A 17,848-nucleotide genomic window follows, 5' to 3' on the forward strand; every position below is an offset into this window, starting at 1 on the left:
AAGTGTCATCTGGCATTTCTTCCCTGAATCAGCCAAAACCCACACAGTTGCATTTCCAGGGTCAACACTTAGCCAGCGGGGCAGAAAACCCAGCGTGCTTCAAACAAGCTGACAGACAAGCAGCAGAGGACTCAGGGGCAGATGGCTTCCCTCAGGTTTCAGGTGGAGCTCCGGGACCACAGCAGGAACCAGCGCTGTCAACCCCTGGGCTCAGCAGCGCCCTCATTCTCAGGCCGGCGGCTCTGCCCTGACCTGCGCCGGAAGGCCACCAACTGCCCCAGGCTGACCTCACGCCCCTCCCACTGCTGTAGCCTGACCTCACCCAGCCCCACCCCTTCCTGCAGAACCAGAGCTCCTCTTCCGGAGCGGCGGGCGCCGCTGGTGCGGCGGTGGCTGGGCAGTGTCTAGCCGGGCCAGATCGACTCTGGGCGTCGGTGAGTGACCTCGGCCTCCGCCGGGTGGAGGGACGGGCTTGTTCCTCAGCTGCGGTCCCTGGGCGCCCCCAGGTCCCGAAATGGAAAGAAAGCGGCGGTTTCTTCGCATTTCCGCTGGCTGTTTCGCTCGCGGGGGTAGCGCGGGCGAGGCTTTCCCGGCCAGGGGGCGGAGGTCAGAGAAGGGGCTGGGCGGGCCGGGGGCTGAGGGAAGGGCCCGGGCTTGAGGAAGCGGGCCGGGATTGAGAGACGGGGGCCCGGAGCTCTGGGGAAGGGACCGGGGTGCTAAGGGGAAGGGGCCGGGCCTGAGGGAAGGGGACCGGGGGACTGAGGGGAGTGGAGGAACCGGGGGCTGAGCGAAGGGGCCGGGGGCTGAGAGAAGAGTAGGGGAAGGAGGAGCTGAGGGGAAGGGAAGGAGCCGGGGGCTGAGAGAAGGGGACTGGGGAACTGAGGGGGCGGGACCAGGCCTGAGGGAAGTCCTGGGGAGGGGAATGAGGTTGGAGAAAGGGAGGCGGGCTGGGGGCACGAGAAGGGGCAGAGCCTGAGGGGTCAGGGTGCGTGGTCCTCAGGTGGCTGGGGATGAGGGTCCGGGGTGTGAGGGGAGGATGCCCGGGCTCCTGGGAGGAAGGGGCCAGAGAGTTGAGGAGGGCGTCTAGGATAAGAGAAGGGCCCTCCTGGAGGGGTGGAGGAGCTGGGGTTCGGGAGGAAGGGGTGGGGGAGAGGCCGGGCCCTAAGTGTTCGGGGAAGGGGGCCAAGGGCCCAGAGGGTCCCGGGAAGAGCGGGGAGCCCCGGGGAGGGGGTCCAGAACCTGGAGGGTTAGAGGGAGGGGGCGGAGCGCCTAGAGGGTCTAGGGAAAGAGAGGAGCCCTCCCGGAAGGAGAGGGTCACGACTTGGGAGGTCAAGGGGCGGAGGGCCGAGGGGGAGGGGCCGGGGTCTCACGAAGGCCGAATGGGCGACTCCCTCCCACTTCTGGGGCCCACACCGGCGGGGAGATGTTGCAGCCAGGTCAGTGGAAAGGCAGCGACCGGCACGGCTGCAGAGTGGAGCGGCTCTGGTTGGGAACAGCCCCTCAGGGTGCGAGATGGGAGTCACCTGGAAGGGAATCACTCTCATTGGAGCTTGGTGCCCCTAGAGAGGGTCTGTGTCAAGGGGGACACGGCTTCCTCCCCCTGGAATCTGTTCGAGTCTGGCCCAGAGGAGCGAGTGTGAGGAACGCACTTCCCACTGGGCAGAGCTCTGAGGTGTCACGGGCCAGTGCGCCCCGCTGGCTCTGCGGCGACCTGGCCGCCGAGCTCCGTAGGGGCTTAACCTGCCGGGGCCGACCACGTGATTCGCCCTACCGCCCCGCTGGCCGGCGCTGGGCAGAGCCTGACAGCGGGTGAGTCGGGGAGCTGGTGCCGGAGGCTGGCCCGCGCCTCTCGGGGTGGAAAGTGTTCCCAGACCCGAGATGGCAAGGGTGTGCGGGGTTGTCTTTGATGCTCTGCTCCATACCCCCGTCAGTAACTGGCAGTGTGTCCCCCATGACCTTTTCCTTGAAGCATTGTGAGAAGCAGACTGTCAAAAAGTTCACTTGCATGGAGTCCTTGGTGATTCTGATCTTTGGTCGGTGCAGTGCAGCAGGGGCTGGGCAAGCGCCTGGCTGAGAGAGAACGTTGGGAGCCCTGGGGTCTGCCCTGTGTTGCAGTGGGCTGCGTCCTGGGGCCCTTGTCCATCAGAGGTCCTGTCTTTGTGCAGGAGGCAGGGGTGGGAGGGGAGTCCTCTGGGTCACGGTGGTGTGGAGAGTGGGCCGTGTGAGACCTGTTTCCTCTGCTACACTGGAGAGGGTGGGCACGTGGAGGGCTAACTCGGTGTTGGTGGTTTCATCACCTCAGAAACCTTATCGTGTTCCTTATCGTAGAAATGGGCCTGTAGAATGTATGGTCTTTTGTGTCCGGCTTCTTCACTTAGCGTGGACGATTTGTAAAGCGTTGTCCGTGTTGTAGTGGATGTCAGTACTTCACTCCTTTTGTCGTCAGATGTTAGTAACATTCCATGGATTGGATAGACCACCTGCTGCATGTCTATCACTTCACAAGGACATTGGGTTCTTTTCACTTTGGGCTGTTGGGAGTGATGCTCTGTGAACAAGTTTTCTCTATACCTAGGAATGGAGTTGCTGGGATCTGTGGCACCTCTGTGTGTTAACCTTTTGAAGAACTGCCCGATTCTTTGATTTTCCATTTCCACCACCAGCATAAGAGCCTTCTGATTTCTGCACACCCTCACCAAACTTGTTTTCTGTTTTTTGGACTATAGCCACCCTGGAACATGTGGAGTGGTGGAAGACACCGATTGGCCAGGTCCAGGTCATGTGACCATACTCTCTAGAAGACGTGTGAGCTGCTCCTGATGGATCAGCGGTGGAGATAGCGGCAGCACACCGCACTGGAGCCCGGACCAGAGAGAAGGTTCTTGCCAGGTAGGCTCCATTCCTGCTGTGGGGGGTCCGGAGTTATCACTTGTGATTCTGCATCCCCCGGGCCCTCGGTGCAGGCCCCGCTGTGAGATCTGGAAAGGTGGTGGCTTCCCTCGTTGACACAGAACTAGTGTTTTTTTGTCCTGGTCCTCGTCCTTGTCCAGTCCCATTTGAACCCCAGGGTGTACCGTTGAGCCTCACCCACGGGATCAGGAGAGCCCAGTTCTAAAGGAGTTTCATGCAGGGAGAGGCTCCCTGGACCCGAGTGCGGCCCGCCCCATTCGTGGAAGCGGAAGTGGAGCGGGGCCCCTGGGAGCTGCAGGCGCGGTGGTGGCTGGGCAGTGTGGAGCCTGGCCAGACCAACCCTGGGCGTCTGCGAGCGGTTTTGTGGCATTTGCGCTGGCGGATTCGCGCGGCTTCCCCGGGCTGGGGGCGGAGGTCAGAGAAGGGGATGGGTGGGCCGGGGGCTGAGGCAAGGGCCCGGGCTTGAGGAAGCAGGCCAGGCCGGGATTGAGGGACGGGGGCCCGGGGCTCTGGGGAAGGGACGGGTGTGGGGGCAGTGGGGGGGAGCTGAGGGGAAGGGGCTGGGCCTGAGGGAAGTGGAGGAGCCGGCGCTGGGCAGAGCCTGACGGCAGCTGAGTCGGGGAGCTGGTGCCGGAGGCTGGCCCACGCCTCTCGGGGTGGAAAGTGTTCCCAGACCCGAGATGGCAAGGGTGTGCGGGGTTGTCTTTGATGCTCTGCTCCATACCCCCGTCAGTAACTGGCAGTGTGTCCCCCATGACCTTTTCCTTGAAGCATTGTGAGAAGCAGACTGTCAAAAAGTTCACTTGCATGGAGTCCTTGGTGATTCTGATCTTTGGTCGGTGCAGTGCAGCAGGGGCTGGGCAAGCGCCTGGCTGAGAGAGAACGTTGGGAGCCCTGGGGTCTGCCCTGTGTTGCAGTGGGCTGCGTCCTGGGGCCCTTGTCCATCAGAGGTCCTGTCTTTGACTGTGCAGGAGGCAGGGGTGGGAGGGGAGTCCTCTGGGTCACGGTGGTGTGGAGAGTGGGCCGTATGAGACCTGTTTCCTCTGCTACACTGGAGAGGGTGGGCACGTGGACGGCTGGTAACTCGGTGTTGGTGGTTTCATCACCTCAGAAACCTTATCATATTCCCTCACCCCCCAACACTAGGCAACACTATCTACTTTGTCTCGCTGTAGACTTACCAGATCTGGCCACTGATAGAAATGGGCCTGTGTAATGTATGGTCTTCTGTGTCCGGCTTCTTCACTTAGCGTGGACGATTTGCAAAGCGTTGTCCGTGTTGTAGTGGATGTCAATACTTCACTCCTTTTGTCGTCAGATGTTAGTAACATTCCATGGATTGGATAGACCACCTGCTGCGTGTCTATCACTTCACAAGGATATTGGGTTCTTTTCACTTTGGGCTGTTGGTAGTGATGCTCTGTGAACAAGTTTTTTATATTCCTAGGAATGGAGTTGCTGGGATTTGTGGCACCTCTGTGTGTTAACCCTTTGAAGAACTGCCAGATTCTTTGATTTTCCATTTCCACCACCAGCATAAGAGCCTTCTGATTTCTGCACACCCTCACCAAACTTGTTTTCTGTTTTTTGAAAGGTAGCTACCCTAAAACTTGTGCAGTCGTATCTCAAAAGTCGGCTTTGATTTGCATTCCCTTGATGGTTAGTGATACTGTCTGTTCACAAGCTTATCATCCACTTATATGTCTTTGGAAAAATGTCTGTTCAGATCCTTTCCCCTTTTCAAAATGTGGTTAACTGTCCCTTTTATTATTGACTTGTAAGAATTCTTTATATATTCTGGATAGATGATTTGAAAATATTTTCTCTCATTCTGTAAATAGTGTTCATTTTGATGGGTATCTTTTGAAGCCAAAAGTTTAAAATTTTGTCCAGTTTGTTTTTTTCTGTTTTCACTTGTGCTTTTAGTGACAGCAAAGCATCTAAGGTCTGTTGTCGAATTCAAGGTGATGAAAATCTGTGCTTATGTTTTTTTTTCTAAGAATATAATAGTTTTACTTCAGACACTTAGACTTTTTGATCCATTTTTTTCCAGTTAATTTTTGTGTTGGTGTGAGGTAGGGTTCTAGAGGCATTATCTTCGGATTTGAAAAAAAACAAAACCAAAACAGGCCTTTAATTTTTCAAAGAGTTGTTTTCATGATTTTTTTAATTAAAAATATTGAGAGGGAATAGATTATTATAGATTTGAGCCTATCACTAGCTACCCTTGCAAGATTTTCATAGATGCTGGATGATAACTGCAGTACCCAGAATGTACTAAGCAACCTACACAAGTTAAGATTTCTAAAGGCAGAGTTGAGGAAGGCCAGCAGAGCATCTTCTGTCTGGTTGCTAATGCATGCCAGGCCACACGTCAGCACATACGGTGTATGCCTGTGACGAGTCTGGTCCTGGGGAACAAGGGGATTCTAGGCATCTGTCATGTCTAGCAGTGCAGTGTCTAGTCAGGGCTATCCTGTGGTCTTAGGGAAGAGGTGCTGAGCTGGTGGCTCGGAGAATTGGAGTGCTGGTCTTATGAAGTAACCGTACCTGTTCATTAGAGACGCAGCTTGCTTCTCTTTTGCTCCCCGAGTCACCATTCTTCACATTCCGATAGCAGTCACTGCTCTGAGTTCTAGCTCAGTCATGTCACCATCCCTTTCGGGAGTGCTTCTCATACGTACATCTATATGAAAGTGTGAGAATGCTAGTCACTCAGTCATGTCCGAATCTGTGGCCCCATGGACTGTAGCCCGCCAGGCTCCTCTATCCATGGAAATTGGACAACACTGTTGTCAGGAGACTTAGTCGTGGAGGTTCCCTTTCAGTGAAGTAGCACACGGGACTGTTTTTATTTTGCAGAAAATTTTCTCATTTGAGTTGTAGCTAGGAGTATTTCTTCTGTGTTTCTGCCCTGTGACTGCTCTCATGTTAGGTTTCTTTTCATCCTTCCGGTGTCACTCAGGCACGGGGATTATGAGTGACCTTTTTTATTTTAAGGGTTGTGGCATGTAGGAATCGAGTGCCCTGACCAGGGATTGAACCTGGGCCCTCAGCATTGGGAGCAAGGAGTCTTAGCTGCTGGACCCCCAGGGATGTCCCATGAGTGGCCCTCTTGAGCACATAGCTCCCTGCCCTCCCTGTGCTGTCCAGGGTTTTGGGGTCCCGGGCAGGGCATCTGTGTGGGTCTCTGGGCAGGGCTCTCCTGGCGTCTGTGACCCTCAGCGGTGCTCTTCCAGATGTGGAAAGCCTCGGCCGTCCACACTGTTTCCATCACCCCGGACAACGGGGGAGCCGACAACTGGGAGGACCGACCGTGATTTTGTGGTAGGAGCCGCCAGTCTGCCCACCTTTCCCGTCTCCTCAAGTAGATCCTCCCAGGTTTTTGGGTGGGTGGGTGCGGGGCTGTTTTACAATCCAGGGTGTGGGGTGTCCTCGTTCTTTCTTTTCCTTTTCAGAATGACGTAAGTGAAAAAGAGCAGAGATGGGGGGCATGTCTTGGCTGTCTGTCTGACGGATTTGTTCGTCTTCCATCTCTTCCCTCCGAAGTATCCACAAATTGCGGGAGAATGTGTTTCAAGAACACCAGACCCTCAGGGCGAAAGAGCTGGAAATGGGACACAAAGCCTCGCACGGCTACAGAGGGAAGTTTGGCGTGGAGCAGGACAGGATGGACAAGGTAAGTGCCGACCCATGTGGTGTCAGTCCTGGCGTGCTTGACCTCGCCAGGGTCAGCAGGGTCGTCTCTCAGCCCTCCCCTTCCATTGAAAAGTTGGGAATCCACTTGTTGAGGGCAAGATTTGCCAGAAGTAACTCTCTCTCAATTGACCTTAGCCGAGAAAGGCTGTGGTTTCTGGAAGCTCTTCAGATTCTGAGTTGCTGGGGAGGGAGGTGTTTTGGGAAGCCTGCAGCTGGAGATCAGGTCCTACCAGAGGCCTGCTCTGTGACAAGGACAGAGGCCCACAGGCAGCCAGACTGCTGGCACGGGCGTCACGTGTAGTTCAGGCTGCAGCCTTAGTGGTTCCCATCTGCAGCCCAGAGCCGAGTTTCAGCGCCTGGTTTCACGTCGAGGCTGGAAAGTCAGCCACCTAGCGTGCTGCTGTCCTTCGCACACTTGATGACCTTCAGAGAGGACCCTGTCCTCTGGCGTCAAACCGTGGCCCCCCAGGCTGAGGACAGGCAGGTCTAAGTAGGTGGGACTGAAGCTGTTAACAGTGCAGCATCCTTTGCTGGTACTCAGAGAGGGGGCTGGATCAGCTAGGGGCTGTGTCCGCCCTGCAGAGAGGACAATAGACTGGAGCAGGTGTGCTGCATCTGCAGTGAAGCGGGTGCGCGTTTCCCAGGCTGGGTAACTTGAGATGTCTGCCTTTACTCTGTGCTGAGGTGTCAGCTGGGGTCAGATTCCTCTGTAATTCCACCCCATCTGCCTTGTGTCTGGATCGGCCTCAGCCCAGAATGACAGGGCTTGTCACACTGGTGAGCCAGCACCTGCTTGAGAGAGGGGCGCCTCTCCTGACCAGAGTGTCATCCCTGCTTCCCGCAGTGCTCTGCCTGGTGCTGACTATCTCATAAACAGAGTCTCGTCAGTGTGAGACCAAGGCCAATCTGGGGGACAAAGCTGTTTTGATCAGAAAGTTGGGCGAATCGCTAAGCTTTCACTCTGGCCATGTTTTTGGAACAGTTCTGACTTCTTGGTGATGAAGAGTCACGCTGGCGGATCCTTTGGGCATGCTGCTGCCTCCATGTTACCTTGCTGATGTTTTCTGGGTGAGACCCCTGAAGCTGCAGATGGGTGGTCTCTACCACAAGTTTTTGGAGGCCGCTGTGCTCCAGATCAGCTGTTGGCTGTGGGCATCGGATCCAGCCTGGGAGGGAGAGAAAGTAACAGCTCCAGACTGGAAAGGAAATCCTGCTTTGCTCCCCGGCTATGGAAGAACGCGCGCCCTGAGCTGCCTGCAGAGTTGTCAGAGGTGGTGGTGACCTGTGGGGGTTGGATGCTAAATGCTGCTGCTGAAGTTCCGGATAAACAAGCAGGAGGGGAGTTGGTAGTGTGCTGGCAGGCCCCTCACTGTATTGAAGGAGGGGGCCAAGGTGGGGGTGATTCCCTGGGGAGGAGCTAGGCTGGACGAGCTGCCTCCTCGCCCGGCATTGGGTCATGCGTCAGTCATCTGTCCTGCATCCTCAGTGTCCACAAAGAGGTCCGTGACCACTCTCCATTCTGCCGAGGGCGCCTGCTGCCTTACTCTGAGGGTCATGCCTGGGCGACTGGAGCAGCACCGGGCCGCTCAGCTTTCGGGGTGTAAATATTTTCAGCTTCCCGGCCACCACAGGGTCTCAGGTTGCTCCCGGCCACCACAGGGTCTCAGGAGGCCCTCCTCCAGTGTCAGGCCCTCACCCAGCATCAGGCCCTCCCCCAGCATCAGGCCCTAGCCCAGCATCAGACCCTCACCCAGCATGAGACCCTCCCTCCGCGTCAGGCCTTAGTCCAGCATCAGACCCTACCCAGCATCAGACCCTTCCTCAGTGTCAGGCCCTAGTCCACAGCATCAGGCCCTCCTCCAGCAGCAGACCCTCCCCCAGTGTCAGTTCCTCACCTAGCATCAGATCTTACCAGCATCAGGCCCTCCCCCAGCATCAGACCCTAGTCCAGCATCAGGCCCTCATCCAGCATCCGGCCCTACTCCAGCGTCAGGCCCTCACCCAGCATCAGACCTCAGTCCAGGATCAGAGGTTGCCCCCCAGCATCAGTCGTTTCCCCCCAGCATAAGGCCCTAGTCCAGCATCAGACCCTAGTTCAGCATCAGGCCCTCCCCCCAGCATCAGGCCCTAGTCCAGCATCAGACGTTCCCCAGCATCAGGCCCTCCCCCAGCATCAGGCCCTAGTACAGCATCAGGCCCTAGTCCAGCATCAGACCTTCCCTCAGCGTCAGGCATCTCCCGCATCAGACCGTCCCACAGCATGAGACCCTAGTCCATCATCATGCCCTCCCCCACCCTCAGACCCTCCCCCGGCCTCAGGCCGTTCCCCACTATCAGGCCCCCCACCTCCAGTATGAGGCGTGGCAGCTCCACTTGTCTGATGCTCCTGAGCACACTCAGGCAGCCCCAGAGCCGCAGGACAATGGCTCTTGCAGGAGGTGCATCTCCAGGAAGCACCTGCGGAGCAGCAGCAGCTGGGCTCTGTTTCAGGTCAAGGAGAGGCGAAGGGGCACTTGTGCAGGAGGCAGCCGTGGCTGTGGGCATGTTCCCCGACTCTGCTTCCTCCCCGTGGGGGCTCTGCTCTCCTGCTGTCTCACGGGCCCCAGGACTGTGTCCTTCCAGATTCACAATCGCCTTGATAACTCAGGCCCAAGTCCTGAGTCGCGTCCCAGTCTGGTGTGGTGGAGGGCTGGGAACATCCAAGCTCAAGGGCTGAAAGGATCCCAGGGGGACAGTCGGGCCCCAGTGGGCGGCGGGGCAGGGGATGAGGTTGGCTGCCCACAGAGGGCCCCGCAGCAGCACTGGAAGGACAGCAGCGATGCCTTAGCTCACTCGGGACGCTGCCGGCCTAACACTCAGAAATGTTACCGTCAGTGGCTCTGGGGACGCAGGAAGCCCGGTGAGTGACACCACGCCACATGGGCTGTGTGCGTGGGCACTGCTGACCATGGCCTCGGTTTTCATTCTGGTTCCAACTGTCCCTCCAAGGGTTGACAGGCTCCTCTTCCGAATGGCACAGATGTTTTCTTTATGTGGGTGAACGCATCCCTGCTTGTTTCTGTCGGCACTGTTGTCCCTCATCGTGTGTTTTCCTCGTTACAACCTGTACTTGCTGCTCTTCCAGTTTAAATTAGGAGCAGCCCTTCGTTTCTGCATTTCCTAGTTGGCAGTGTTCACTGTGGCTTTCCAGGTGGCTCTAGCGGTAAAGATCCTGCCTGCTAATGCAAGAGATAATGAGAGATGTGGGTTTGGTCCCTGGGTCGAGAAGATGGCCTGGAGGAGGGCATGACAACCCACTCCAGTATTCTTGCCTGGAGAATCCCATGGACAGAGGAGCTAGTGGGCTACAGTCCCCGGGGTCGCAAAGAGTCAGACACGACTGAAGCAGGTTAGCACACATCCAGGCTTTAGTTCAGTCACTCAGTTGTGTCTGACTCTTTGCCACTGTGTGGACTGCAGCACTCCAGGCTTTCCTGTCCTTCACTATCTCCTTGAGTTTGCTCAAACTCATGTCCATTCAATCAATGATGCCATAGAACCATCTCATTCCTGTTGCATCCACCAGAGAGGTGGCTGGGGCTCGGCAAAGTACATGGTCCCACTGCGTGGGTGTGAAGCTGCCCTCACCACTCCCTGACCGCGTGACCATCACTGTGTCTTCCTCTGTAAATGGGGAGGTGGCAGCACCTGCTTGGGAACGGGCACATCCAGCATCTGGTATATAATCAATGCACCACCATCTCAGTGTTGTATTTATTAATAAGAGGGATAGCATTCAATAACCTGCTCCTTTTTCTCTCTTGTCACTTAACTGTGGTCCAGACCACAACTGGTTTACATACCCCTCTACGTCCCACACCCAGCACAAACAAGACACTCAACAAATTTCTGGTGAAGAGGCAGGAATATATCCTGTCCTCAAGGAGATGAAGCCAAGCGAGCGAGATGGGGCCTGATGATAACACTGTGTGATGAGAAGACCCCAGGAAGACGTGTGTCGCTGTGGTGTGGGGTGGGGGGCATGGGCAGAAACCCTGAGAGCTCCTGGGGACGGGGAAGGTGGCAGGAAGGAGGAGGAGGGCTGTTCCTTGCTGGGTGTCCACAGATTGTACCTCACCCCTCACTGATGAGCACTTGGGCCATTTCCAAACACTTGTCAGTGTTCTGGGGGAAATAATCATTGCCCAGCTCCTACTCAATCAACTTCACAGAATATGTTTCTAGCACTGGAGTATAAACATCTGCTTTCTTCATTCCATCCTCCGTTCATCCACCCATCCAGCCAGCCATCTGTTCATCCATCCATCCACTCACTAATCCATCCATCCATCCACTCACAAATTCCATCCACCCATCGAGCCAGCCATCGGTTCATCGATCCATCCACTCACTAATCCATCCATCCATCCATCCCCCCACCCACTCATTAACTCATCCGATCATCTCGGACCCACCGAGAAGACAGACGCCTCCTCCGCTCCTGCTCCCAGGAGGACCCCGAGCGTGAGTGACAGGAGCCTCATGGGGCAGCGGGGGAGACACAGAAGGGACATGCCTGCAGGCCCTCCTCCTCTGAATGGGGAAGCACCCACCTGGTCCTAAGGCCTCCTTACCGGGGTGTCCAGGCCGACCCCTTTCCTTCTTGCCAAACAAGCAGCCGATGGAGGACCTGCTGGCCCTTCTTCGGGGCTTCGTGCACCGAGTCCTGGCTGCTGTTGATGCTGGGGTTGCCCCCGGGGCCGTCCTGAGGGTCCGTCGAGCTTCAGGGACAGAAAACACCCTTTAACCGGCGCCCTCATGCAAACACACACCCCCTCCCCAAGACCGACTGATAGAACCGGCCACCAGCAACACCCGTGCCTCCACCTGGAGCAGACAGTGGCGTCTGCTTCACCAGCCACACTCCACATGAGCAATGGGGGCTCCCAGCCACAGACATCCGCCCCAGGAAGCTGAGTGTCTCTGACTGGAGCTGCCCCCGAGGAGAGCTTGACTCCAGGCCAGCTGGCGCAGAGGGCGCTCCGACCCTCCCTCAGGGTCACCGCTTGTCAGGTGACGAGGCTCCCAGAGAAGTCGAGCTCCCCAGCTCTGGGCAGCTCCCCCCGCCTCCCGCAGGGTGACCGTCCCCGGCCGTGGCAGGAGAGCGACAGTCACCGTGCAGGGCTGCTGGTCAGGAGACCACTCGTGCCCTCCGTCGGGGGCTTCCTGGCTCAGGCCGGGAGTTCAGCAGGTGGTGGTCGAATGAGGACAGTGTCAGCCACAGGAGGGGACAGAGTCTCCTGAGAGGAGACCCTTGAGGAAAAGGGAGGGGACCCGCCCCCCGACCCTGAGGCAGCCTGCACTTCTGGGCGGCATGGGTGACGCAAACAAAATCACTCAACGTGGAAGCCGGCCCAGAGGGAGGTAACTCCATGGGGCATCACAACACCAGGGCCCCCCAGTCAGGTGTTTGAACCCTCTCCACACCAGGCTCCCAAGAAGTCTCCCAAGAACCCCAGCCACAGGGGGCCTTCTGAGGTGCCTGGGTGTGAAGAACCAGGAAGCCAGCCCCAACCAGACCACAGAGCCAGCAGCCTGCCAGCGACTCCTAAGCCCACTTCCAAGAAGACTGCTGGCAGTGATCACCCTTTTCAGGTGGGACACTGTCAAAGCACGTGGCCCAGAAATCAGGGCACAAACTGCAATACAGATGGCATGCTTCAGGCACACCGCACGTTCAGTGTCAACACCTGCCACATACCCAGCCCGCCCAGGTGTGCAGTGGGGCCTGCCACCGTCCCGCCACCCCCGTCAGGGAAGCAGGTCTGGTGACGTCTCAAGGCCACATGCACACCGAGCAGTCCACCCCGAGCTCCCGCTGTGTGGTCAGCAAGCCATGGCCCATGGCCCACATCCAGCACTGAGGTTCTTTGTAAATAACATACAAAGAACATACAGATGTTTCTGAACATTGTTCCTTTACAGAAAATCTATGTCTAACTTCCTGTCAAGACAATACAGGTAGTTCAGGAGCCACCAGAGACCCTGTGGTGGCCGGGAAGCTAAAAATATTTACACGCCGAATGCTGAGCGGCCCCGTGCTGCTCCAGTCGCCCAGGCATGACCCTCACAGTAAGGCAGCAGGCGCCCTCGGCAGAATGGAGAGTGGTCACGGACCTCTTTGTGGACACTGAGGATGCAGGACAGATGACTGACGCATGACCCAATGCCGGGCGAGGAGGCGGCTCGTCCAGCCTAGCTCCTCCCCAGGGAATCACCCCCACCTTGGCCCCCTCCTTCAACACAGTGAGGTGCCTGCCAGCGCACTACCAACTCCTCTCCTGCTTGTTTATCCGGAACTTCAGCGGCAGTGTTTAGGGTCCAACCCCCACAGGGTCACCACCACCTCTGACAACTCTGCAGGCAGCTGAGGGCATGCGTTCTTCCACAGCCGGGGAGCAAAGCAGGATTTATTTTCCAGTCTGGAGCTGTTACTTTCTCTCGCTCCCAGGCTGGATTCGATGCCCACAGCCAATAGCCGATCTGGAGCACTGCGGCCTCCAAAAACCTGTGGCAGAGACCACCCATCTGCAGCTTCAGGGGTCTCACCCAGAAAACATCAGCAAGGTAACATGGAGGCAGCAGCATGCCCAAAGGAACCGCCAGCGTGACTCTTCATCACCAAGAAGTCAGAGAGAACTGTTCCAAAAATATGGCCAGGTGAAAGCTTAGCGATTCACCCAACTTTCTGATCAAAACAGCTTTGTCCCCCAGATTGGCCTTGGTCTCACACTGACGAGACTCTGTTTATGAGATAGTCAGCACCAGGCAGAGCACTGCGGGAAGCAGGGATGACGCTCTGGTCATGAGAGGCGCCCCTCTCTCAAGCAGGTGGTGGCTCACCAGTGTGACAAGCCCTGTCATTCCGGGCTGAGGCCGATCCAGACACAAGGCAGATGGGGTGGAATTACAGAGGAATCTGACCCCAGCTGATACCTCAGCACAGAGTAAAGGCAGACATCTCAAGTTACCCAGCCTGGGAAACGCCCACCCGCTTCACTGCAGATGCAGCACACCTGCTCCAGTCTATTGTCCTCTCTGCAGGGCGGACACAGCCCCCAGCTGATCCAGCCCACTCTCTGAGTACCAGCAAAGGATGCTGCACTGTTAACAGCTTCAGTCCCACCTACTGAGACCTGCCTGCCCTCAGCCTGGTGGGCCACGGTTTGACGCCAGAGGACAGGGTCCTGTCTGAAGGTCACCAAGTGTGCGAAGGACAGGAGCACGCTAGGTGGCTGACTTTCCAGCCTCGACGTGAAACCAGGTGCTGAAACTCAGCTCTGGGCTGCAGATGGGAACCACTAAGGCTGCAGCCTGAACAACACATGACGCCCATGCCAGCAGTCTGGCTGCCTGTGGGCCTCTGTCCTGGTCACAGAGCTGGCCTCTGGTAGGACCTGATCTCCAGCTGCAGCCTTCCCAAAACACCTCCCTCCCCAGCAACTCAGAATCTGAAGAGCTTCCAGAAACCACAGCCCTTCTCGGCTAAGGTCAATTGAGAGAGACTTCTGTCTGGCAAATCTCGTCCTCAACAAGTGGATTCCCAACTTTTCAATGGAAGGGGAGGGCTGAGAGACGACCCTGCTGACCCTGGCGAGGTCAAGGACGCCAGGACTGACACCACGTGGGTCGGCACTTACCTTGTCCATCCTGTCCTGCTCCACGCCAAACTTCCCTCTGTAGCTGTGCGAGGCTTTGGGTCCCATTTCCAGCTCTTTCTCCCTGAGGGTCTGGTGTTCTTGAAACACATTCTCCCGCAACTTGTGGATACTTGGGAGGGAAGAGATGGAAGATGAACAAATCGGTCACACAGACAGCCAAGACATGTGTCTGTGGTTTCTGGGAGGAGAGACAAGGATGTTATCTCTGCAATCTGTGAGGTGTCATTCCCCGGTAGCTCCCCAGCCCGGCCTCCCTTGTGTTCACTTTACTGCACCTCCAGCTCCCCCCAACTCCAGCAGTTTTCAGAATCAGAAGCAGGTTAATGGGAAAAAAAGAAAGTCTGAACACACACAATGAGGCATCTCCAAGCCCCTATAGCACCTGGGGCTACGACGTGGACAGCATTCCACTCCGTGGAGGACAGCTCCTCGCGGTTCACCAAACACATGAACCGGGAGAGGCAGCTTGATAAACGTCACCAGAGGCAAATGGGACACAAAGCCAACAGGCTTGCACCCAGAAGACCCTAGGCCAGGAACCAAGAGATGTGGAATATTCAGACGGTTTCTCTCAACATGAAGCACCCTGGCTTTCCATTCAAAGGTGAAGTGAGAGGCTTACAGAACTTAAGATGTAAAAGTCATTTTCACTTTAAGCGCTAGGAGCAGCGGGACAGATCACAAGATGCAGCCCAAACCGGGCAGGCCAGGCAGCTGTCACCCAAGGCAGCCGAGGGCCACCTCACTCCACATCCGGATGACAATCCCAGATGTATGGCTTAGAACACCAACCAGGACTGGCCACCTCCCAAGCCCCTGAGGAGCTGGGAAGAAGACTACCTACACTTCCCAAAAAGAAAACAAGCTACCCCGGAGGTGGCAAGTTAAGACGGGCCAAGTCAGGGACAATCCTTGCTTCGTGCAGTCTCCTATCTTTACCTTCATGAGAACATGAAGTTCAGGATTCAGCTCACGGGATTCAACTGACAACAACAGAATTATAACATTATAACAGAATAATACACATTAAGGAGGGGGTGTTTTTGATCTCAGGTCTTCAAAGACAGCCCATGCTTTAGAAATCTCCCTTCCACAGAGAGAACAGCTTAAGTGACTGTGTTCCTGCATGAAAACTACAAGGTTGAAAACCAGACTGGAGAGTAAGAAGTACAGGAGTCATGGGCAATGAGGATTTAAAGTCACTGAGCACATCTTTACACACGCACGTACACAAACACTTACGCATGTACATGTCAGACCTCATTTTTATCTACTGTGTAAACAAGGGACCAGACGACACAGAAGCAGGGCCAGCCCACAGAAAGCAGGGCACTCGCGCTACGCAGCGGGGAGCGTGCCCCACCTCACCCCTTCACATTTCAGAATGTCACTTTCACACAAAGATCGAGAAAGTCTCTTAATTGATGTGTTCCTGGTGCCCAGATCCTGGCACGGCCTTGGCCCCCCATCTCTGCTCTTTTTCACTTACATCACTCTGAAAAGGAAAAGAAAAAAGAACGAGTACACCCCACACCCTGGATTGTAGAACAGCCCCCCACCCACCCACCCACCCAAAAACCTGGGAGGATCCACTTCAGGAGACGGGAAAGGCGGGCAGAGTGGCGGCTCCTACCACGACATCGGGGTCGGTCCTCCCAGGTGTTGGCTCCCCGATCGTCCGGGGTGATGGACATTGTGTCCGGCCGAGGCTTTCCACATTTGGAAGAGCAGCACTGAGGGTCACAGATGCCAGGAGAGCCCTGCCCAGAGACCCACACAGATGCTCTGCCCGGGATCCCAAAACCCTGGACAGCACAGGGAAGGCAGGGAGCTACATGCTCAAGAGGTCCACTCATGGTACTTCCCTGGGGGTTCAGCAGCTAAGACTCCTTGCTCCCAATGCTGGGGGCCCAGGTTCAATCCCCGGAGAGGGAAAAAAAAGGTCACTCATAATCCCCATGCCTGAGTGATACCGGAAAGATCAGAAGAAACCTAACATGAGAGCAGTCACAGGGCAGAAACACAGAAGAAATACTCCTAGTACAACTCAAATGAGAAAATTTTCTGCAAAATAAAAAAGTCCTGTGTGCTACTTCACTCAATGGGAACCTCCCCGACTAAGTCTCCTGACAACAGTGTTGTCCAACACTGGGAATGGTCTGTCGCCAATGGTAAAGTTTGCTGTATTTTATCACAACTTTTTTTAAAGCACCATTTTGACTTAAAAATAATTACTGGAAACCCTACAATGATTTTCTTAACTTAGACTCTTGCCAAGTCAATAAATCATTCAAGGGCTGCTTTGCCATCTACTTGGGGAAACGCAGAACACAGAGAATGCCAACTTCTGTGCCGGGCAGCCCCGAGGCAGGCCGCCCTGCCTCCTCAGCAGAGCCCTGAAACTCTGGAATTTATCGGCTCAGACAACTATGACACAGCCTTGCAGCCGGACCACACTGCTCTTTGCATAACTGCAAAGGCAAAATCTAGCTTTTCAGGACTTCAAAAGAAAGTGATGAGAAGAATGGTTTCATTCTCCCCAGAAGTACTCATAAAACTGCACACAGGCCAGGAAGAAACTGAAGGCTTGTTTGCACGCAACAGAAGCCCCCATCCTGGTGTCTGAGCTGAGGACACCGCCAGTCTCACTTGGTGGGGCCACATGCTCCATGCTCTGTGTGGATCCAAACAGAACGGGAGCCCTTCGCAGGCCTGAGACTCCCCCAGGTAGGTCGACCTGCGCCCCCAGCTCTGCTAGGTCACAACTCTAAGGTGGTGGCGGGAATGGATCGAGGGGAACAGCTCTGATTCCCAGATTGGACTCCTGCCACTTCACCTGGGCAGGGAAGCATGTGCAACCAGGTGGGCAGGACCACCGCAGTCCCCTGGACACTGTCCCACCCCCTCTGACTAGGTGAAGCAAAGCAGGAAGCGCCGAACACAAACTGCTTTGGACACAATCTTCGGGAACCGACAGACCGGCTCAGCACCGGCAGGCATAACCAGCGTGCCTCACAGCATCCCTGATGGAGGGAGCAGTAGGAGGGAGCTCGCTGCCTCTCCCCTCTGGTCCCTCGGATGAGCCCTGTTGTTGGAGTCCAGTGCCCTGAGGGCTGGCCGTCCTTGTCCCTCTCCCGCTCCCAGCCCACTGACCGCCCACTCCTGAGACCTTCCCGCAGGACTCGGGCAGCCACGCTCCAGTTCAGGCTGCTCAGTGCGCGGGCGCCCTTCTGCTGGACACAGCGGAGCTGCTCCGTCAGCCTGGGGCTGGTGGCCTGCTCTGCCCTCCTGTTAAGTGAGGACACGGTCCTGCCCATCCTAGTCACGTGGGCACCAGGGGGGCGGGCTTCCACCTGGGGGAGGGCGGGCTTCCCTCCCGGGGGAGGGCAGCCAGGCTGGTGGCCCAGAGCCCTTCCTCAGGAGGAGGCCCGGGGAAGGGGCTGGCCGCGGACCCTGGCTTTGAGGCAGGTGTTTGTCTCCCCTGAGTCCATGGTCAACCCAGGCATGTCACTTCCCCGCTCTGTTCTGTGTTGTTTTCT

General features: G+C 56.4%; 1 protein-coding gene across 1 annotated transcript in view; it reads left to right on the forward strand.

Moving 5' to 3' along the window:
- Window positions 1-17,848, forward strand: part of LOC122431618 — a 636,199-nt gene that overhangs the window by 102,822 nt on the left and 515,529 nt on the right. The gene's annotated exons all lie outside the window — the stretch shown is intronic.

This window comes from Cervus canadensis, chromosome 30 (genome assembly GCF_019320065.1).
Source record: "Cervus canadensis isolate Bull #8, Minnesota chromosome 30, ASM1932006v1, whole genome shotgun sequence".
Classification (NCBI taxonomy): Eukaryota; Metazoa; Chordata; class Mammalia; order Artiodactyla; family Cervidae; genus Cervus; species Cervus canadensis.